Source organism: Dipodomys ordii, unplaced genomic scaffold (genome assembly GCF_000151885.1).
Source record: "Dipodomys ordii isolate 6190 unplaced genomic scaffold, Dord_2.0 Scaffold132, whole genome shotgun sequence".
Taxonomy (NCBI): Eukaryota; Metazoa; Chordata; class Mammalia; order Rodentia; family Heteromyidae; genus Dipodomys; species Dipodomys ordii.
Genome location: NW_012267348.1, coordinates 4,047,525 through 4,071,572, shown reverse-complemented (window position 1 = coordinate 4,071,572; position 24,048 = coordinate 4,047,525). Strand labels below are relative to the sequence as shown.

The window sequence follows — 24,048 nt, the reverse complement described above, 5'->3', positions numbered from 1 at the left end:
TAGCTCCACTTAGTCGTCCCCCAACCCACTTTCCAGCAACAGCCCCTCTGGGCCACTTTCTGGCAACGGGGTGAGGGATTAGACCGGCAATTAGATTCTGGAAAGTCCTTGCACTGGGAGGGGTAACTTTGTCTACTTCAGAATTACACAGGAGTCTTTCCTATCCACTTTAGCCTCTAATTTTCCTGTCTTCCCAGTCTAGGGAAGACTCCTTGAGGACTTGCGTTTGTCTTGCATCATTTAAAGTATTAAATAGATGACTCACTCTTTGAACAATTTAAAACAATATACAGAGCTAGGTACTAGTTAAAGAGTAAAATGAGGTATGGAAACTATAGGAAGCTTTATCCTTCCAGACTTGTTAAAAAGCATTCTTTTTCCTTTGATTGGAAATACAGCCCAACAGAATGGAAACCTTTTGAAAGCAAAAGGAAAACAAAACCACATTTTTTACCAGAAAACATGACATATTTGTGTTGTCTACAATTTTATATCCCAGGGTCATTGGTCAATGGGAGGAAAAATCTTATATTCGTTACAGATTCAGGCATGAAGCATCTACAAAAGCAGGCAAAGAAAGATATACCATTCCCTCTCCCTCCTATAAGTATTTATTGAAGCTATTGTTGTTAATTGGTGGCCACTTAGGAGCTTTTAACTCTAGCACATCTTGGCTCTAGGAGACATTGAAAGAAATAGGATGATATAAATAACCAGGGATGATGCTATGGACATTTATCCTTGAAACATAGAAGATGGAGCTATTAATTTAGTTGTCTGGGAAAAGGAGACTTCAAGGAGGAGGTGGTGCTTGAATTGGTGCACCAGGTATGAGCATGTGTTTTTCAAGGAAGCAAGGTACAAGCTCCAGATTGTTTCACTGGCCAGTGGTGAAGCATGGAAGATGTGATCATCTCCATATGGTTTAATTCATACCCGTTGGGAAGAAGCCAGTGGCTCAAAATTCCATGTTGGTCAGAGATTCTTATGATAGAATCCAGGGAATCCTGCCTTCTATGGTCTAGTCTTATTCTACATACAAGAGTTGCCTTTTGAGCTGGGCGCTGGTGGCTCACACCTGTAATCCTAGCTACTTAGGAGGCTGAGATCTGAAGATTGCGGTTCAAAGCTAGCCCAGACAGGAAAGTCTGTGAAACTCTTATCTCTAATAAGCCACACAGAAAACCGGAACTGGTGCTGTGGCTCAAGTGGTAGAGCGCTCACCTTGAGCTGAAGAGCTGAGGGACAGTGCCCAGGCCCGGAGTTCAAGCCCCACGACCAAAAAAAAAAAAAAAAAAGGAGTTGCCTTTCTTCCTCTCATTGGCTAAGAGCAGGAGCCTTCTTCCCTTCTGTCCATTTGAAGAATCTGTAGCCTGACTAAAGTACATGTATGAAATTTAAATAGATAACACATTTACCTTTTGCTAAATTCAAAAGACACACCTGGCACTGCATTTAGTTTTACATATATTTCCTAAAATGATTTCTCTCAGCCAACTGTGTTTGGCAGTACTGGGGTTTGAACTCAGGGGCTTGTGCTAGCTAGGCCAGTGCTCTAATACTAAGCCAAGCCACCAGCCCTTAGTCTACAGTTTTTGATTGAGCAGGGATAAACTAGTAAAGAAGAGCAAGATATTTTAGGTTTTCATACTTAGAATAGAAAATCACTTCAGAATGCATTTTTGGTCTGGTGTGGTGGCTCATGCCTGTAATGCTAACAGTTGGGAGCTGACACAAGAGACTGAAAGTTTAAGGGCTACCTAGTCTGCATAGTAAAACTCTGTCTCTAAAAATCATTTTGGAAGACCCAGACATGCTACTATTGGTCTACTTTATATAGCTTTGAAGTCATATGGAAGTTGTAAATATTTTGGAATTGAAAATCATCCTTATTTATTTTGAGCCCTAATATATTCTTATATTTGTGAATCAAACCTTAAGAGTTTTCTTGTGTCTGTAGACAATAAACTGGGAGACAAGATGGCAGCTTAGTCTACTAGATCACCAGTAGATAGCCCAGTCCATAGCGTAGAGTAGATTCTCAATAAATATTAGTGAGTGAATGCATCTTGAAACCCAACTCATTGAAATCTACACGAAATGCTAGTGGGAAGGAAAGGAGGCTTATTCTACATCAAAAAATTTCAGTCAGGGCTGGGAAGATGTCTCAGATGGCCTTGCATGCTTGAGGCCCTGGGTTCGATTTCTCAGTACCACATAAGCAGTAAAAGCTGGAAGTGGCACTGTGGCTCCAGTGGTAGAGCGCTAGCCTTGAGCTGAAGAGCTGAGGGACAGCACCCAGGCCCAGAATTCAGGCCCCACGACTGGACCCCCCAAAAAAAAACATTTTTTTTTCAGTCAGGCAGAGTCTCACTCTGTAGCCCAATTCATGGTTCTCTTGCCTCAGCCTCCAAGTGCTGAGATAACAAGTGTCTGCCATCTTACCTGGCTTCAAATATTTATGAAAAATAATTATAAAAGAAAACTTAAAAACTCATCACTATCACCTCTTCTCTCTTCTACCTTGAACCTCTTTATTGAAAAGGAAAGTTGCCATTTAAGCCAGTGCGGTGGCTCAAGTCAGTAAACTTAGCTTCTTGGGAGGTGGAGATTGGAAGTTTCGAGATTTGAGGCAAGCCAGGTATAAAAAAGAAGTTTGAGAGACACCATCTTAATCAATGATTGGGAGTTGTGGTTCTTGCCTGTTATTCCAGCTATTGGGAAAGTACAATAGCACAAGTGCACAACAGTGCATACCTGTCATCCCAAATGACACGAGATACCAAAAGAAGGAAGATCAAGGGGCTGGGAATGTGGCTTAGTAGTAGAGTGCTAGTCATGAGCAAAAGAAACTTAGAACAGTGCCTAGACCCTAAGTTTAAGCCCCCAGAATGGAAAAAAAAAAGAAGATCAAAGCCCAGGCCAGTCTGAGCATTGGAAACATGGCTCAAGTTGTAGATCACCGGACTAGCAAATTCAAGGCCTTGAGTTCAATACTTCAGAACAGCATTGAAAGTTACCATTTAAAATTATGGGACCAAGCCAGATACAATGGTGCACAACTGTTGTTCTAGCAACTCAGAAGGCTGAGGTAGGAGGACTACTCTAACCCAGGAGTTTGAGGCCAGCCTGGGAAATGTAGCAAACCATATCTTAAAAAAAAAGAAGAAGAATAAAAAGAAAAAAAGAATGGAATGATCTGTCTGAGGTAAAGAACACTGGAATACAACTCAAGTAATCAGTTTTTTAATTCCAACCTTAACTGTGTTACTTCGTCAGTTACAAACCTCCCCTTTTTCCAATGTAAAACCCAATGGCCCAGCCATAGTCTGGAAAACATGGCTTCATCTGATCTCCTACTGTATTTTCACTACCATTTTTTATAAATTGGCCTAGCAAGTTTTCACCCTAGCCAGCCATCTGGTCTCCTTGCTATCTATTCCTGTACAAATACTGTTAAAAGGCAAGATTATAACAAATTTTCATTTAAACATCTAACTGACTTAAAAAATAAGCTTACACAGTTATGAACGGAGTTATTTCATCATTACATTTCCACACATGTTTACAATGTTTCCCAATCAATCTTAATCCGTATATCATGGAATTGGCTTTTATTTGTGGTTCTAGAATCCTGCAAATACTTCATACTTCTTTGAAGGGATATATAGAATGCAGCCCCAGCAGCCAAATATACTTGCTATAATACAGAAGCATGATTGGAGAATCTACCTGTCTGCATCAGAGCCAGACATTAAAGAAATCTGTAAAAATGTTACAAAATACAAACACATTGAATGTTCTGAGGAACTGAGCACAAGAGGCTGCTTTATAAACAGGAAAGGGCTGACAAAAGGAAATGTGAAACAAAATAGTATATTGGTTGTTTTAAAGTTACTTTCTTTACAGGATTTAAGTAGAGGCCTTTCTTGGTATGCTGGCTTAGGAAAACTGATCAGTTGCTGTCAGTCTTTCGTTTTTGGAAAACTGTCCCGTTTCAGAATTCAATTTGTTTAAATCACTTGATTTCATTCTGGTTTGGTCTTGTCTTTTGGGACCTGTGTAAGTGCCTAATATGAAACAGTTACCCCCCTATAAACTTTACTTGACAGTACCAAATGAATCTTACCTTAGGTAAGATCAACTATTCCATTTTTCTTAACACTCTTCCCTCTAATATCTTCAGATGTGTGTGTGTATGCGCACATGTGTGTGTGTGTGTGCGCGCGCGCGCGCGCACATATGCGTGTGTGTGTGTGTGTGTGTATGTGTGCTTGTGTGTATCAGTCGTCAGGGCCTTGATCTCTTCTTAAGCTGGTTTATCTGAGTTAAGTCTCTCATGGACTTTCCTTCCGTGGGCTGGTTTTGAACTTTGGTCCTCAGATCTCAGCCTCCTGAGTAACAAGGATTACAAGTGTGAGCCACCAGTTGCTCTGTCCCTCTCAGATATTCCTAGGAATCATCTCCTTGCTGGTTTCATAATACTCACCTATAAGTTGTAATTATTTGTTTATGTTTTGTTTCAGTTCAGTGAAAGCAGGAATCAAATCCAGCACATTTCCAGTACCTGGCACAGAGGCAATGCCTAATATAAGTCCTTGAGAATGTTAGCATATTTTCTGTGATTTCAACTTGCCCACTAATAAATTATTTGTTATTACAAGGAATGCCTGATTTGCTGTATTAATACATTTTGAGTCCTAGGCTTTATGCTTCTTGAAGCTAACACAGTTTAGCCAAGAATAATAATTCAGCATCTTTTTTCAATCTTACAACTTTCTCTACTTTTTTTATTCCATTCTTCTCTTCCCTCCCCTCTTATTTTTAATTTTCCTCTTCCTTTCCCCTTTTGATCTGCTCAGATTTTAAAGATTTATTCTAGAAACATTTTCTTATTACTGTTTTGCTTCTTAGGCAGAGAAAAGAAAGCTAGCTCATTTTCTTAAGATCATATCAATGGTTCATTTGCCTAGTTAGGATTAGCATCTTCTAGCTTTGGTTTCCAAGTAGATCATGTGTCTGGATACCATTCTGCTTGGGACACTCTTAAATTACAATAGCCCCATGTGAGTGATACTTGTGATCCCTGTGTTTATATCTTACTAATATCTGTTTTAATCTATTTGACATGATTAATATCCAAAAGGTTGTAGAGTTCAGTATCTGGTTCTTAGTAGGTATTTAGGATTGTAATTTAAAATTTTTATTGTTATGGGACTGGGAAGGTGGCTCAGTGGTAGAGCGCTTGCCTTGCATGCATGAGGCCCTGTGTTTGATTCCTCAGCACCACATAAGCAAAAAGAAAAAAGCCAGAAGTGGCACTGTGGCTCAAGTGATAGAGTGCTAGCCTTGAGCTGAAGAGCTGAGGGACAGCGCCCAGGCCCAGAGTTCAGGCCCCACGACCGCCCCCCCCCCAGTTTTTTTTTATTGTTATTGTAAAGGTGATATAAAGAGGAATTTTAGTTATATAAGTCAGGTAATGAATACATTTCTTTTTGGACAGTGTCACCGTGATTTCTCCCAGTTTTCCCCTCCCATTCCTACCCACAAATTGTACAGTTCATTTTCAACATAGTGTCTAGTGAGTACCACTGCTGCATTTGTTCACCCTTTGAGAATAGTAATTCTTGTAATTCATTGCTCTAAAAAGATCTCAGACCTTGGGCTGAGAAGGTGGCTCAGTGGTAGAGTGCTTGCCTTGCATGCATGAGGCCCTGGTTTAAAAAAAGACCTCAGACCTTTGTGTTTTTAAAAAGATATTTTATTACATGGGCACTGGTTGCTCATGTCTGTAATCCGAGCTACTCAGGAGGCTCAGATCTGAGGACTGAGGTTTGATGCTAGCCCAGTAGTAAAGAGACTCACATCTCCAATTAATTACCAAAAAGCTGGAAGTGGAGGTGTGGTCACGTGATATAATGCTAGCCTTGAGCAAAAAACATAATGGATAGGGTCTAGGCAAGCTCCAGTACTGGCACAAAATAAAATAGTATTTTTAAATTAATTTCTTTGTTATTGCATCTTGCTATAGTGTCCAGGCTGGTCTTTGTCTCCTGGGCTTATGTGATCATTTTACCTCAGGCTTCCAAGTAGCCAGAACTGTAAGCAAGTGCTACCATACCTGGCTCATAAAAGTATTTTTAAGGCAATAATTATTTTCTATGTTTCTAATATGTAGTCTACTTTTGCCTGTCCATTCTGGAGCAGAAATGCATGCTTCCACCAGGAAGAAAAATAGCTATTTCATTTCAAGTAATATAATTAGGAAAAAGAGAATATAGAACATTATTTATTTTGGTCTTTATATTGCCAGACAAAATTATATTTTATATAATGTTCTTGATATTATTATTAGACAGTTTTATTCTTTCTATTGTTACTCAATCCAATACAATGTTTTGAATAGCAACAGCACAATAGTGGCCTAAAAAATTAGCAATATAGTCAGCTGATAGATTATCCATCCATTTACTTTACTTCAAAGATAGACATGTTAAGATACTCTCACTATTGGTATTGGATATACTGAATTGTTACCCAATTATAAATGAAGGAGCTGAGAAGCAGCAGTTCCCTGTGGATGAGCTTGTTTTCAGTTGGCTAACAATCCTTTTATCTTTTCCCATTGTTTTGGGCACATGACTAGGTTTCATTCCCAAGCTCCTTTGGCTTAGGTATGGCTTTATGATCAATTCTGGTAGTTAAATGTTAGATGAAGTACTGGTACCATCTCCAAGGCCAAGGTTTTAAGGAGCACATTGCCCTCCACACTTTTTTATCCACTTTCTATTGGCTGAATGCAGGCAATAGTGAGGCTATAATGAATGGCAAAACATGGGAAGGGAACTTAAAACCCGAATCAACACATTAGAGGAGAGCTGCCTGCTTGGGACAAAGGGATGTCCTCTTAAATTATTCTGTGAATGTAAAGACAACCCTGCTGGGGGTTGATGGATTATGTGTCATCACCTGAGGATAGCCCATCTCAACAAATTACACTGCTCTACATTACATAAAGGTTAGCAATAGTAAGCTGAGCCCTGGTGGCTCATGTCTGTAACTAGCTACTCAGAAGGCTGAGATCTGAAGATCACAGTTCAAAGCCAGCCCAGGCAGGAAAGTCTGTGAGACTCTTATTTCTGATTAACCACTAGAAAATGGGAAGTGGTGCTGTGGCGCAAGTGGTAGAGCAATCACCTTGAGCTGAAGGGCTCAGGGACAACATCCAGGCCCAGAGTTCAAGCTCCACGGCCGACTGAAAAAAAAAATTAGCAATAGTATTTTGGTCTCCTGAAGTAGAATAAAAATTAAACATATGATTTACCAGAACATATTGCTTAGTGTTTTGACAATAAGTCAAGATTTAAAAAGAACTCCAGTCATAGGTCTGCATTTACAATCAGTTACAGGCATGAATTTGCAGAGTCATGAAGTGGCTAAGGACCAAAAATGTTTTTGTCTATACCATTAAGCAATTGATTTTGCAATTGCATCATGAAGTAATCTGCTAAGCCAAAATGGTAGATTGTCATTTAAAATTCACTTCTCCATGACAAACACATTGATACTCTCATTTTTTTTTGTGAATTCTGCCTTTCTTTTCTCTTCACACATTGAAATAAAATAAAAATATTTCTTAACTGAACACAATAAGAAGAATTTGGTTGATTAAAAACATCAGTCTGCTGTGTCAGTTCTGAAAATTGCAAGCTTCTTTTTTGACTCTGCGGAAGTTATAATAACAGAGTATTCCCAGTTTCAGTTTCAAGATTCTTCTGGTTTTCTAATACTATTATTTACTATTATTTTTTTTTCTGAGAAAATTAACATCAGGGTGTGTGTACTCATGTCCCAGGATTGGCACGCGCACGCGCATGCGTGCCAATCCTGGGGCATGAGTTCAGGGCCTGGGCTCTGTCCTGGAGCTTTTGTGCTCAAGGCTGTGGATCTACCGTTAAAGCTACAGCTTTACTTCTGGTTTTTGTTGTTGTTGTTTGTTGTTGTTGGTGGTGGTAGTTAATTGGTGATAAGAGTGTCCTGACTTTCTTGCTCCAGCTGGCTTCAAACTGCCATCATCAGATCTCAACCTCATAGTTAGCCAGGATTACAGGAATAAGCCATGGGTGCCTGGCAAGAATTGTTCTTACTTATGTATTTAATTATTCAGTGAACTTTAGCTCCTTTATATTTGATATTTGATTGTTTAGTAACCAAGGCAGATATAACAACAATCTGTTGAATGACTATAGATTAAATTTGCACAGGATGAATACTTTGTCTTTGCTATACTCTTCCACTTTGATGTGAAACCACAGTATTACTTCTTATTTTAAAATTTTTATTATTTTATTTTATTTGTGAACATATTGTACAGAAGGGTTACAATTGCATGGGCAGGATAATGCGTACATTTCTTACCAAGCATTGCAGCCTCCTCCTTTGTTTACCCTTCACATCCCTTCCCAGCCTCCCTCCTCCCCCCACAGTATTACTTCTTAAAGGTGTTTGATAGGGTTTTTTTTTTAATGGCATATTGTGTTAATTTAGTTTTTTAACATGGTTCTAGTTGGGGAAAAACTGACATAGAATTCCCCAGGAAGTCTTTATAAGCCACTCATCATACGATTGCGTAATAATAAATGTAGCCCAAATATGTTATTTTGTTGAGCTGAGTTCATTTATCAAGGATCAAAGAATTAGAAAATTGTATCTTTTCCACTCAATTGCCCTTATAGAAATTAGTGTTAAACAGGATACATTAAAAATCACTCTGAATTATTGAAATGCTATAATTTAGTGGAGATTAACTGTCACAATATGAAGAAACATTCATTCATCTGAACTTTATCCACAGCCTTGAATTTAAGGAATATTACACATTCTGGGCCTTGAAGAAGATCTCAATGTTCATCATCTAAAAGAGAGAAAGGCATAAATTATGCTTTGTCATTCAAAATAATAATAAGCATTACCCTAAAAGATAATTGAATAACAAATTCCTTTTACACAGTAAAATTATTGCCACTACTGTGATAGAAGAGGTTGAACTAGGTCGAGTGGTCCTTTATACATTGCTCAAGAACAGGAGGAAAGATAAAAAATTTATGAATTACCTCTTAGAAACCATGATCTGGTACAGAAATGTAATAAAATACCCACTCTCCTGTGTCTTCCCAAGCTTCTACTTGCTTGCCGTTTCACTTTGTGATTGTATTAGCACGGCAACGTTCTGAAGCTCTAGCAACTGACTGTTGACAAGGATGAAGATTTACAAGCCAAAAGAATTTTTTTAAATTGAAAACCCAGAGGCAAATGATGTAGAAAGGTAATGTGGAAATAGGAACCAGGTAGACTCTCATTTTGTATATTGTATACATTCATAATTTAATTTTATTTAGATTACTAATAAGTACAAAACATAGAATGATAAAACATTATGGGATGGGGGATATACTTCAATGGGTAAAGTGCTTGTCTACCATTCTGAAGGCTTTGGGTTTGGTTGTCATCCCTGAAAATAAAGCAATACACACATTAAAGGTATCATACATTATAAATACCTTTCTGAGTATTGACCTTCTGGCCAAATTGTATAATAATATGTAGAATAGTTTTTTTCCCCCAAATATTGCCCAAACTAGTTCTTAAGAGAGCTGTATCTAGTTCGAAGAAGTTACCTGTTAATGTTTCTTTACTTCTTCAGATACTTCTTTCTTTTATTTTTTTTAACCATTTCAGAGCATGTGTATTTCTGTTAATTTAATGATGGAAAATAATCTGAGACTGACAATACAAGCAATTTAGTTTTGTTGGATGTTGGGAAAAACTGGAATTTGTTATTTGTAAGTGTCTAAAAATAGCTTATTTGATAAGTATTGGTGATTTTAATGAATTCTTTCATATAGAAAAGTCTTTATTTTCCTGTTCAGTGGTCCCTCCCTCCTCCCTCTCTCCCTCTCTTCCTCCCTTCTTTCCTTCCTTCCTTTTTCTTTCTTTCATGGGTCATGGGTCTTGAACTTTCAAGGGCTGAGCACTGTCCCTGAGCTTTTATGCTCAAGACTAGTGCTCTACCACTTTGGGCCACAGCACTACTTCCAGTTTTCTGGTGGTCAATTGGAGATAGGAGTCTCATGGACTTTCCTGCCCAGGTTGGCTTTGAACTGCAATCCTCAGATCTCAGCCATGTCAGTTTTAGGTTTTAGAAGTAAAGTTGAGGAAATTATGTCTTTCTTTTTGAGTCTGCTGGAGGATCAACCAGTTGCATTAATGTTATAAAACTAAAGTTTCCCTTGGGATTATTTTATAGGGACATGCATCCTATTGACTAGGGTTCTCCCTCATTACCTTATTACCCTCAAATTCCTATCTCAACACCACAGAATTGAGGATTAAGTTCAACATATGAATTTTGGGGACACAAACTTTCAGACTATAGCAAGCTCAATGCACCCTACCTACTTCGGAAGACTGAATACTGTGTGAACCACCTCTTAGTAATGACCATCAGGAGACTTCACTGTTTTCAGCTTAGGGTCACCTGTCCCCTAAGATGAGGAGAAACTAGTATTTGAAAGTGGAGGGACAAATACAGACCTGGCTTTCTTTTCATTTTCTATACAGTTTTTAAATCCAGTGTTATTTGCATGCTTCACACACTAAAATACTTAACAAACTTTAAATTTAAACCCCAAATGTCTTAGTATGTTTTCTGTTGCTGTAACAGAATGGCCCAAATTGGGTAACCTATGAAGAGGCTTTTTCTTTTTGGTGTTGGTACTTGGGCTTGAATTTAGGGCCACTTGAGTCACAGTTCCACTTCTGGCTTTTTGCTTGTTAAATGGAGCTAAGTCTCATGTGCTTTTTCTGCCTAGACTGGCTAGGATTACAAGCATGAGCCATTGGTGCCTGGCTAAAAAAAGCACATTTTTGTTCATAGTTTTGGAGACTGCAAGTCCAAGATATGGCAGCCTCATCTGGTAATGGCCTCATGCTGCTTCATGGTGGAAAAATGGAAGAGGAGGAAGGGACATGAAAAGAAAAGAAAAGAAAACTTCCTGAGATTGCTAACCAGTTCCTATAAGAAAGGCATTTGTCTTTTATGAGAGTCCCACCTATCCAATAAGCCTCAAACACCATCCAATAAGCCTCGACTTCCAGTACTATCACATTAAAGAATTAAGATTTCAACACTTGAACTTTTGGGAAACATACTCAAATCATAGCAACATGCAACAAACTTTTGAAGACTTGGTAAGATTTCTTCCAGTAAATAATTAGGCAGTTCAGTTTTCCCCATGCATCTATCCTGTGTTTATTAGACATTATTGTTATTTTCTAAAAAGCATTTAGAGGAGTATGAATAATAGTAAAAAGGCCAAAGTTTATATCACTAACAAGTTAGGCAGTTTGGTTTTGTATAGCTAAAACATTCTTGCCTAAGAATATCTGTAAACTACATCAGAACTCTGTCATGATACTCTCCTGGTTATAAGAATACTAACTGGTTACACAGAATATCTATGTGTTTGTCCTTGTTTTCTTTAGAAGAGAATGGGTGCTCTGACATATACAATGTCAGAACCTGTCTCCATGGATAGAAAACCAGCCCTGCCAGCATAGTGTCTATCCCATAAGACTACTTCTGAAGTCACTTGGGGTTGCAACTCTTTGGCTGCCAGACAATCACTTAGTAAACCTCGTAAGCAAATGCTAATTCATTCATTGTGGTGGAGAGAGCTCCTCCCATGTAGAGTGCATTTTACTTCATCCATTGTGCTAGCAACCATCATAATGGATGTTTCACCAAAATATGAATGATGGCTTTGTGCCAGCAAGGTAATCAAACTTGCTGTGGAACAAGACAGGAGAGAGATAAAAGGTTTTGATGTTCAAAACATTTTATGAGTTAGAATAAGAACTTTGTGAACTATTTCTGAAAGATACTCATGATTGATTTAAAGTTATTCCCCCCACCATATTGAGCCATACTCTCACTCTTTTTTTGGCCATGGGACTTGAACTCAGAGCTTGGGCGCTGTCCCAGAGCTCTTCTTGCTCAAGGCTAGCACTCTGTCACTTTGAGCCACAGCTTCATTTCTGGCTTGGTTTTTTGGTGGTTAATTGGAGATGAGTGTCTCATGGACTTTTCTGTCCAGGCTGTCTTTGAAACATGATCCTCAGATCTCAGCTTCCTGAGTAGCTAAGATTATAGGTGTGAGTTACCAGCACCTGGCTTCTCACCGGTTTTTCCTTCAGTTATTTTTCAGAGTAAGTCTTTCTTTTTCTTTTTTCTTTTTTGTGCTGCAAGCCCCTCAAGTAGCTGGAATTACAGGCATGAACTACCCATACCTGACCTGATTTAACTCCCTAACTCTTAATTTTGTGGCTGGAGCTTGTACCTTGTTTTGGAGCTGACCTCAGATGTCTTGTCTTTTGTTTCTTCACTGCAGAGCAACTCAGTAAATTCACTCCTATTGCAATGGGAGATCTGCTTCTGGTTTCTCCTTTGCAGGTGGGAGGCAATGAAATCATGACGCTTCTATTGAAATAATCAGCTCTAGATATCTTGGGGCTAATGAATCCATCTGTGACTGTCCAGAAGATTTATTTTTTCCTCCCTTTTTACTGTTCTATTTATTCAAAATTCTAAGCCAGACACAGGTTCACAGGCTCACACCTATAATCCTAGTTTCTTGGGAAGCTGAGATTGGGGGGAATCACAGTTCTATGCCAGATCTGGCAAAAAGTTTGCCAGATCCTATCTGAACCAATAAAAAAACTGGGTTTTTTAGTTACGAGCTTGCAGATGGAGGGCTCATGGTCCAGGTTAGCTTGGGCACAAAAGGAAGACCCTATATGAAAACTGACAAAAGCAAAAAGGACATGGCTTAAGTGGTAGAGCAGTGCCTAGAAAGTACATGGCTCTTATATTGTCAGGTAATTAGGGCTGGAAAAAAGAAGTTAAAAAGGAGAAACCGGCTATATAAAGTTACATATGTTAAATTTAAACAAGTGGAACTAACAGCTAGAGCTGAGTGTTCAGATGAAGAACAATCAGAGAAGCCATTATGGAGGAGGCACGGTAATGGGTAGGGTTAGGATAGGCTGAGAGGAAAAAGTTGCGTTTTCTTCATGTTTCTGTTTCAGGGAAAGTCATATGGATTCTTCCTAGGATTACATTCTTGAGAAATGTGTTTTGATGTATTCTTAAAAAACATAGTTTCCCTTTTCTATTTTTTTGCAATGTACTAAAGCAGCATCTCACTGGTGACTTTAAGATACCCATTATCTAAGCACTCTAAACCAGAAAGTCAAATAGTCTTGGCTCCAGGACCAGCTGGCAACTTGTAACCTGAAGTTCTGTAACTTCTCTGGATTTGTTTTCCCATTTGAAAAAAAAATAGGGTTAATAATACCTCAGACTTGTAGACATTGAGAACTTTTCCACATTAAGAAAATGTGGGCCAATTGACTAACAGGGTCTTACACATAGTCAGGGCTCTCTTCCCTCTTCGTAGGCCACAAATGATCCATGTTATGAATATGAGACAACTAGTGCAGCCCCTAATAATATGTGGAGATACAGTAACTGCAAAATGCTTGCCTCCTGAATTTAGGCCAGTCTTCTTGGAAACCCAAGCCAGACCTCTTCCTGGTGGCTGCTGAAAGACCCTCACCCCTCTCTGGGAAATGGTTAGTGGACGCATAGTTCATACTTCCTGGTTTATAGACATCCTCAGCTCTCGGGAGCCCTTGAACACGTGCTAGCTGTCAAAAGAATGAAAGGATCACAGCATTTAGGACTGAAAAGTGCTGAGTCCAGGTATATATGTTAAAAAGTCAGGATATTTGTTAGTCAAGGACAAGTGCATATTGCTAGGTAATCAGAAGTTTCCTTGTGAGCTGGTCCAGTACAGAGTGACAGCAATTTTTCTTAGAAAGATTTTGCAGCAGGGTAGCTTTCTAAAAGCCTGCAGTAATGCAATTAGGTAGAGCAGACAGGCTGGTGAAGCATGCTCTCTACCAACAGAGATAGAGATGACTTTCCATGCTATGTGTAATTCACTAAAACCACTTACTGAGAAAGCAGCCACTTCAAGCAGAATTTTGATCTGACTAGACATCAAAGAAATATGGAGATTGTATTATTGCAAGCTAAATATCATTCCTTTAAAGCTAAAGTACAAACCTGTAAGTCTTGAATCTTTATGCTTCAGTGTTTTTTGTTGAATTAATTATAATAGCAAGAATAATAAACATCAAAATATTTCTAGTCAGAGAAACAGGTCCAAATCTCTCATTTACCTCTAGAAATTGACCTATTTTAACATTTTGTGCTAATACTTGGAGGGGAACATTTGTGGCTCAGAGGATTTGGTTCAACTGGGTAGCAGTCTCCAGAGAGCAGTGTTACCATCTTCTAAGTTTGAAGGGCTTCTGTCCTCTGTGTCTTGCTCTAATACTCAGCAGCTCAGTAGAAAGAGGGGTCATGCTGGGGAGAGTGTTTATTGTTTGATAGTAAATAGGGCTTGTGTTAGGGACAGGGAAAAGGAGGTCTGAGAGGTGAGCAGGTGACATCCTTTAACTAGCCTCCTTCCTTTCACCTTGTCATTAAATGGCAAAAAGAAGGATCACTGTGTGACCATGTGTGTGTGTGTGTGTGTGTGTGTGTGTGTGTGTGTATGTGTGTGTGTGCCTGCGTGCGTGCTGGTCCTGGGGCTTGAACTCAGGGCCTGGGCTTGTCCGTGAACTTTTTTTTTTTTTTAAACTAAAGGCTAATGCTTTATGACTTTGAGCCACAGTTCTACTTCTGGCTCTTTCATGATTACTTGGAGAAGAGTCTTACAGCCTTTCCTGCCTGGGCTGGTTTTGAAATGTGATCATTATATCTCAGCCTTCTGAATAGTTAGGATTACAGATGTGAGCCAATGGTGTCTAGTAGGATCATCTTTTTGAAATATTTGAAAATAGCCTTTTATATTTAGTGCCTAAGCTCTTGTTTAGGGTGGTCTTTGGAATGGGAAGTGGGATAGTCACCCGTAAAAATGTAAATGAGGCAGTTTTAACTAGTAAAAAAATTACAGTGCTATTACTTAAAAATGGTGCTACATGCAGATTTTACTATGGGGAACCTCAGCCTTTGCTCTTACAAAGGTGATGTCTTAGGGCACTTCAGAAAAGGATACCTAATTATAGTAGAGGAATTGAAAGGTGGCAGAAGATTTTATTTATAGGGTGTGTTTTATCCCTAAAGTTCAAGTTCAGTATACTGTTTTTCCTCCCTCCCTCAGATGGAACCTAGGGCTTTAAAACATGCTATATTTCTGCAGGCGATGATTAATTGCTGTGATACATTCTGCAGCAATCTGATTCCTAACAAATATAAGCTTGGCTTTTTGTTGGGCCTGGTTTTGGGTGTAGGTAAAGATTGATTATCATTATCACTGCATAATATAGATAAACTTCTATCTTTTTGTTGTGTGTGTGGGACAAGATCTCACAGTGTTGTCTAATCTCCTCCCAGAGTGTTAGTCAGGCAGACCTTGAACTTGTGTCCTTAGCCTCCATAAGTGCTGGGATTACAGGTCTGTGGTGTAGGACTGGCTTCTATTTATATTTTTAAATCCTAGTGTGATGATTATAAAAATTACTTCAAAAATAGAGAAGTTTGATTAAAAAAAGAAATGCATCTTAGGCTATGAGACAGTCTGAATAGTTTAAATGAAGCATTTCCTAAGAACTAGGCCTGGGGATAAGGCTCAAGTGGTACAATACCTGCCTAGCAAGTGTAAGGCTCTGAATTCAAACCCGAGTTCCACAAGAAAGAAATGAAATGAAAAGGAAAAAAACAATTGGTGAAGAACTGGTAGGCCTTATGGAGGAAGACCTTATATTGCTCAGTAAGAGTTGTGCCGTGGGAGGAAAATGTCACACGCTTGCCACTAGGCGGCGAAGTGCTACAGAGAGTGAATAGAAACCACTCCACTGTCGTCTTAGCTAACACTTCCAGTGAGACCTTGGACAGGTCACTTAGAGTCATTCTGGGTCAATTTTCTTATCTGTGAAATAGAGGTATTCCTTCCCGATGTGTTTTGATGAGAATAAAATATGATCAGAGAAAATTTTTATATTATTTTATGGTGTAAATTAGAATTTCCCCTTTGTTCATCTGACTTCTGGAGATTATCTATTTATTATCTACCTCTATTTCTTTCTGGCTATACTGGAGTTTAAATTAAGGGCCTTGTGTTTTCTAAGTGAGTGTTCTATCACTTGAGCCAGCCACTACTTCTTTTTTCTTTAGTTGCTTTTCAGATAGAGTCTCCCACTTTTGACTGTGGTTAACATTGGACCATGATCCTCCTACCTCCCCCTCCCACATAGTTGGGATTACAGGCGTGGGCTACTAGGCCACACCTGGAGCTCCCTCTTTCTTATACTCCTCCAACCTCACTTCTAATTCTCACTCTTCCATTCTACTTATCTTCCTGTCATATCAATGTTGGCAATCCCCTCGGGCTAAGAAATCTCTCCTTTCCTTCACACCCATTCTCTACAGGTCCTCATCCTGTCCGATGGGTTTAAATACCATACATATGCCATTAACTCCTAAATTTATATCCCAGTCAGACTTCTTTTTGAATCTCAGATCTATCCATCTTTTCTCAGATATATAATGCATATTTCAAAATCAGCATATCCCAAATTGAATTCCTGAGTCACCATACCCTTCTGCCCTCCAATTTGTTCCTTCCACAATCTTGATCCTCTTCCACAACCATGCTTTACTTCTTTACTTTCCTCACTCTCCATATCACATGGATTAGCACATCCTGTTGACCCTTCTTTCAAAAATCTATCCAGAATGCAGGTCCTTTGCATATTTTCCTGGCCCCCATCATTTCTTCTTGGGATAATTGGTGTCCCTGCTGCCACCTCTCCAGGATATTCTTAGTAGCTTGAGAAATTACTTCAAAACATGTCAGATCATGTCTCTGTTCAGAATTATTCAATGGATCTGCATACTGCTTAGCATGAAGGCCAAAGTTGGTCCATTGTTCTTCAAGCCCTGCTTGCTGGGCCCCTTTATCCTCACCTTATTCATCTCTTGCTACTCTCGACCTTGATTTCTAAGTCAGCCACAATGGCTGCCTTGTGGGTCCTCACATACCAAACACATAATGCTTTCCCCCCATGGATATGCACCTACTGTTCTTTCTGCCTAGAATGCTCCTCCTTCAGATATCTCACTTTCCTATCTTTCAGTTCTGTTTTTACAAGTCACCTAATCTGGGCAGTCCATTCCAACCACCCTATTTATAATAGCAGCTCATACCTAATGCTACCTATATTCTCTATATCACTTTTATTGCTTTTTCTGTTTTCAAAGCACTTTACTGCCTTGTTGGTGGCTCAAGCCTTTTATCCTAGCTACTTAGGAGGCTGAGATCTGAGTATCGACATTTGAAGCCAGCTTGGCAGTCTAAGAGACTCTTATCTCTAATTAACCATCAGAAAACCGAAAGTAGAGCTGTGGCTTAAAGTGGTAGAGCTGTAGCCTTGAGCACAAAAGCTCAGGGACAGTGTCTAGGCCCTGAGTTCAAGCCTTATGACTGACACACACACACACACACATACACACACACACACACAAGAAAAAAAGCACTTACCGCCTGATGTACACATAATATCTAAGTAGATGAATAGATGCACACATATGTACACACATACGTATATACTTAGATGCATGCACACCCATACATAAAACACACACTTATTTATCTTTGCCTGTCTTCCTCATGAGCATTCAAGTCTCATGAGTACAAGAACTTTGTTTCCTATTGTGTTCCCAGTGCCTAGAATAGTTTCATATCATAGGTTATCACTATACATTCACTGAATGAATGAGTTGTTTAATTACTCCTGCCACTCTGCCTCCCACCCTCAGGCAGGTGGTAGGAACAGAAAAATGTAAACATTGTTTTGGTTGCCTTCTGCCTGATGTGAGCTGGCTAACTTATGTCTTGTGAAATAGTAGGGGTCTTCTATTTTCAAAACTTAGGCTGCTTCTGAGATAATACAGTTAGTTCCTCCAGGCTGTGGGCTCACCGTAATTCCTAAGGGATGTTTACTCTGGACAACTTCCCCTTTGATCTCCCACAGCATGCTTGGGGAGTCAACATCTATGACAATCTTGAACCTTGCACAGAACCCTTCTTGCATTGAATGTATGACAAGAAGAAGATTATCTTTTGGGTTAGTGATTACTTCAAAAAGTCAAATGTGATAGAAATGCTATCTCAAAGGTTAGAGTAACATAAACAGCTACCAAACTGGCTAAACAATGAGCTTGCTACAAACAGAGTTGAAAACATTTCAAAATTTAGTTACAAACAATCTGAATTTCAGAACTGAAAGGGCATTTCCTCCACTTCACCCTCCCTCTCTTTTCTCCTTCCTTTCTCCTTCCCTCCCTCTCTCCCTCCCTCCTTCCTCTCTTTCCTCCCTTCCTTCATTCCTCCCTCTCCTTTTTCCTTCCCTTCCTCTCTCCTTTCCTCAAATAGAAGATGGAAAAACTACAGAGAGGAGGCAAGTTTCCAGGGTTACACAGTTAGTGATAGAGTCAGAGCCATAACACAGGTTTCCTAATTCCTATTTTTACTGGAGTATATTGTGCTGCTTTCCCAGAAAATGGAATAATCAGGAAAATGTCCAATTAAATATTCTGGAAAAGTTAACCCTTAGCTCTCAAAAAGCTCAATGCTAGTGGACAAGCAACCAGTTAAACCAAGAATGAAAAATGGATATTTCTTTATCTTTAGAAAGTTTTATTTTTCTAATTATGTAGATTCTTCCCACGGTATTTATCTTTAGCAAAACCACTATTTGCTCTATATTCTCTATGGGAAAACAGAATGAAGGATGCCCCCCCAAAATATTTAACTATTATTATTATTGTCTTCGCTTTGTTGGTTACACAAGTGCTTTGCCACTGAGCTACATCTCAGTCCAGAAAATCTATTTTTAAAACTTGTTAAAAATAGCTGGGCACAAGCGGCTCACTTCTGTAATCTTAGCTACTCAAGAGGCAGAGATGTTAGGATCACAATTGAAGCCAGCTTGGGCAGGAAAGTCCCTGATTCTTATTTCCATTTAACCACTAAAAAGCCAAAAGTGGAGCTGTGGTTCAAGTGGTAGAGCACTAGCCTTGAACAAAAATTCTCAGAAACTACTCCTAGACCCTGAGTTCAGCTCCTAGGACTGCCACACAGAAGAACAATTTTAATGCATGTTAAAATAATAGCAACTACCATTCATTGAGCATACTATCTGTGACAGGAGGTATTATTTTTCATATGTTGTTATATCTAATCCTTATAATCTTTGAGGCAGGACTCATTTCCCTATTACAGAAGTAGAAACAGGCTTCAAGATATTAGGTAACTAAGATTATTTTTCCCATGGTAATATATATATTATATATATATTATATATATATATATATTTTCAAATATTGTTATCAGTGCACAACTTCTTCTTCCACTCAAATGCTCTTTGCTTGTATATGGATTAATGAGTATGAAACTCATAACACATAAGTTTTCACATTGAAGGCCTTTAATAGTATAAGAGTTTATATCAAAAAGATATAAGTATATTGGTAATTATATATAAATATATGGGACACATATATAGTTTAGAATACTTATTCCAGTCAAGATATACAGTTTCCAAAGGACCTTTTTAGACAATGGAGTCTAGGAATTGGTTCCTAGTGACTATATTCTAAACCATGGTAAGACTAAATTGCATTTTTTTGTGTATTTTGTTTATACTTTTGAAGCGTTATACTTTTTTCTTTATACTTTTGTGTTTTATATTTTTGATACTTAAAAAATACTCATGATGGCAGTTTTAACACGATAGTTATCATAACACAAATTAAAGCATGATTTATTATTAATGACATTGTTTTTAAAACCATAATACTCTTTGCAGGAAATTCAGAAGTAAGTCTTCATGACATTGGAGTAGGCAACCAAATAAAAATGAAACAGCAAGCCGGGTGCTGGTGGCTCACGCCTGTAATCCTAGTTACTCAGGAGGCTGAGACCTGAGGATCGCGGCTCAAAGCCAATCCAGGCAGGAAACTCCGTAAAACTCTTATCTCCATATACGTCTGAGTAGAGCAGAAATGGTCAGATAAGTTGATGTTAGGGAAATGAATGCCAAGACAAGAATTCAACTGTTTTTTTTTCTTTCATGCGATTGTTTCTAACATATTTATAAGATGATTTCTTTGTTGCTTTGCATGACCCTCCCCCACGGTATAACCCCTGCTTTCACTGTTTTTGATGTTGGTATAATTTGTGGAGGGGAAGGGAAAAAACAAATTGTTTAAATAGAGATACAGGTGGACCCATTGCAACAATGAGATGTACAAGTCGTTATGTCGGAAAAACGAACTTTACAACTTTGGTGGGGGGGGGGAGGCTCAAGTGGGGGGGGGGGGGGGGGGATGGGGAGGGATGGGGAGGGGAAACAAAGGAGGAGGCAACAATGCTTGATAAGAAATGTACTCATTATCTTGCCCATGTAATTGTAACCCTTCTGTACGGTATTTTCTCAATTAAAAAAACAAACAAAAAACCCTCTTATCTCCAATAAACCACTAGAAAACTGGAAGTGGCGCTGTGGCTCAAGCGGTAGAGTGCTTGCCTTGAGCTGAAGAGCACAGGGGCAGCGCCCAAGCCCAGAGTTCAAGCCCCACGACCGACCAAAAAACAAACAAACAAAAAGAAACAGCAAAAGAAAAAGCAGTGAAGCTACCCAAATTCAAAACTTACGCGCATCCAAGGACATGACCAATAGAGTCAGACAACTACTACTGCATGGGGGGAAATAAATAGGAAATCTGATAGAACTGCAAACCATTATATGGAGTTAGCTTAGCCAAGCTTAGGAAGTTAAATATCATGTATTCCTCTCATGTGTAATCTAGACCAAAATGGTGATGATGATGATGATGATGGTGATGATGATGATGATGATGATGATGATGGGACATAAGTACAAAAGAGGGACTGTCTGGTGGGGGAAACCATCAGGAGGAGAGAGGAGGAAAGAAGAGGTGTGAGCATGATTAACACACACACACACACACACACACAAGACAGAATAATGAAACTCACTAGATTCTATTGGAAAAAGTAAGGGGGGTGTTGAGAGTATAATAGTAGGGTTGAATTTAATCAGAGTACATTGCACACATCTACGGAAACATTACAACAAAATCCTTTTGTATAATTAATTTATGCAAGTAAGAAGAAAATATTTTCAAATTTTGTATGTGATACTAAGATCTAATATCCAGAATCTATGAAGAACTCTTCTATCTTGGCAGTCAGACAACTCAATTTAAAAATAGTAGAATTTGGGTTGGGAATGTGGCTTAGTGGTAGAAAATTTGCCTAGCATGCATGAAGCCCTGGGTTCAATTCCTCAGTACCACATAAACAGAAAAAGCTGGAAGTGGCACAGTGGCTCAAGTGGTAGAGTGCTAGCCTTAAACAAAAGAAGCTCAGGACAGTGCCCAGGCCTTGAGTTCCAGGACTGGCCAAAAAAAAAAAAAAAGGTAGAACTAGATATGCTGTCAGCACTGTAGATGCAGAAGTAGGAGCATCTCAAGTTTGAAGCAACTCTCTCTCTCTCTCTCACACACACACATACACACACAAGCAAGCAAAACAACTACAAAAATGACTGAGAAATAGTAATACAAATAGCCCATAAAGCATTATATAAGATGTTCAATACCATTTGTTATTGGGGAAGTAAGTCAAAACCACAATGACTTCATAAATATTAGGATAGTTATAATTAAAGGATAAAGAAGCATCAGTATGGGCTGGGAGGGCAGCTCAGTTGGTAGAGCGCTTGCCTTGCATGCATGAGGCCCTGGGTTCGATTCCTCAGCACCACATAAGCAAAAAAGAAAAAAGGCGGAAGTGGCGCTGTGGCTCAAGTGGTAGAGCGCTAGCCTTGAGCTGAAGAGCTGAGGGACAGTGCCCAGGCCCAGAGTTCAGGCCCCATGACATCAGTATGTATTGGCACAGTATGGAGACATTGGGACCCTCAGGATTGTTGGTAGGAATGTAAAATGCTGCACCAACTTTGGAAAAAACCCTGATAGTTCCTTAAAATATTGTAGGTAATATATAACTCTAAAATTTGAATATCAGGAGACTCAAAAAAATGTATCTTCACAGAACTTGGACACATACTCATAGCAGCAGTATTTACAGTAGCCTAAAAAAGGAAACAACCCAAGGGTGCAACAATTGATGAATGGATAAATAAAACGTGCTAGACCCATGGAATAGGAGTATTCAACCACAATGGAAGTGAAATACTGAAATATACTATAACTGTATGAACCCTGAAAACATGCAAAGCGAGAGAAAAGACTACATATTCCATTCATATCTAGAATGGGTAGTATCTTTAGAGGCTAATTAGCAGGGAATGGGCAGAAGGAGGAATTGTGAATGACTACCAATAGCTTATAGGGCTTATTTTGGATGAGACAGAACTATTCTCCAACTAGATAATAGTGGATTTTTTATTTTTACACAACTTTGTGAACATACTTATGAAATGCCCTTTTTCTGGTGTGTGTGTGTGTGTGTGTGTGTGTGTGTGTGTGTGTGTGTGTGCGTGCTGGGGATCAAATCCAGGGCCCCTAGCACAATAGGCAAGTGTTCTACACTGAGACACAACCTTGGCCCAAATTATATATGGCTTTAGCAATTTAAAAATGGTTAAAATGGCAAGCTTATGTGCATTTGGGCTTAATTAAAATGGCATTTTATGAACTTTAGGTAATACATACATTTGAATCAATTTGTTTAAATTGAAGCAAGCTTTGATTCTGTCAGCCTTTGACTTTAAAGTGACTCTAGTTCAGGGTCAGGGCATATATTTCTTGAGTTGAATGTGATTATCATGCCTCAGGTCCATCTCTTATTCAGGAGATAAGGAGAAAACCTTCCTATCACTAAAACTTGGTCAGCCTAATGGTGAAACATTAGATGAATTTAGTTTAAAAAGCAAGTTAAGGGATGGGGACACCAACACTAGGAAAAAAGGGGAAAGGAAAGAAGAGGAAAAAAAGGGGAAAGGAAAAGAGAGAGAGAGTGAAAGAGATAAATGGGAGAAGGTAAAAGAAAGAGGAAGGAAATAGCAGTTTTGGCAGAGCCAAAGATATTCTAATATTCTATATTTAGGTATAGAGGTTGGTTATATGTTTAATTTGTGATAATTCATACAGACATGCTAATACAATGTGAGCTGTTCTGAGTATTTTCTGTTATTCAATATTAAGTTCATAATTCAATCGACAATTCCATTTTTTTGTGCATTGATATCAATAAACTAGTGTGATTAACGAGGGATAAGAATTCAAGGACCTGACCTGTGGTCTTGGAGACCACACCCAACTGTGTTTGTTCTGAAATGATCTGTTTCTAGTGTAGGACCGCGGGAGTACCCTCAGAGCTGTGTATCCGGGTGTTGTTCTCACCATCTACTAACAATTATTTTCAAGAGCAGGCTCATGGCTAAACTGTGCCTTTTTTGGATTAGGGTTGCTAGAATGTGAGCTCCATGGAGGAGATTATGATCTGAGGCAGGGACAGCCCTACCAGGTAGGTGTGCCACTTCCTACTCAGTCAGCTGTGTCAGCTTCCGCTTGCTTTTACCAGTTGGACCCAGAAATGCCACTGTGGATAACTTCAACAAGTCAATGCAACTGTCATTGTAGTGGACTTAGGCCCAATCATGTTTGACGGCTGATGTCTTTTGACATTCAGATGTTGAATTTTAGAAAGGTGGTAAGTTGAATATAGTCCTTGTTATGTAATACTGCCAACACGGCCTGGGAAAGCTCTCTGTAAATCAACAGTGGTGAAGGGTTACACTGAGTGGGATGAAAACTACAAATAGTCTCAGGTGAGTTCAGGCCAGGCCGGGTGTACTGCCAAATGAGTT

General features: G+C 39.0%; 1 protein-coding gene across 1 annotated transcript in view; it reads left to right on the top strand.

Annotated features, from left to right (window-relative positions):
* Positions 1-24,048, top strand: part of Cacna1d (calcium channel, voltage-dependent, L type, alpha 1D subunit) — a 506,855-nt gene that overhangs the window by 19,275 nt on the left and 463,532 nt on the right. The window lies entirely within an intron of this gene.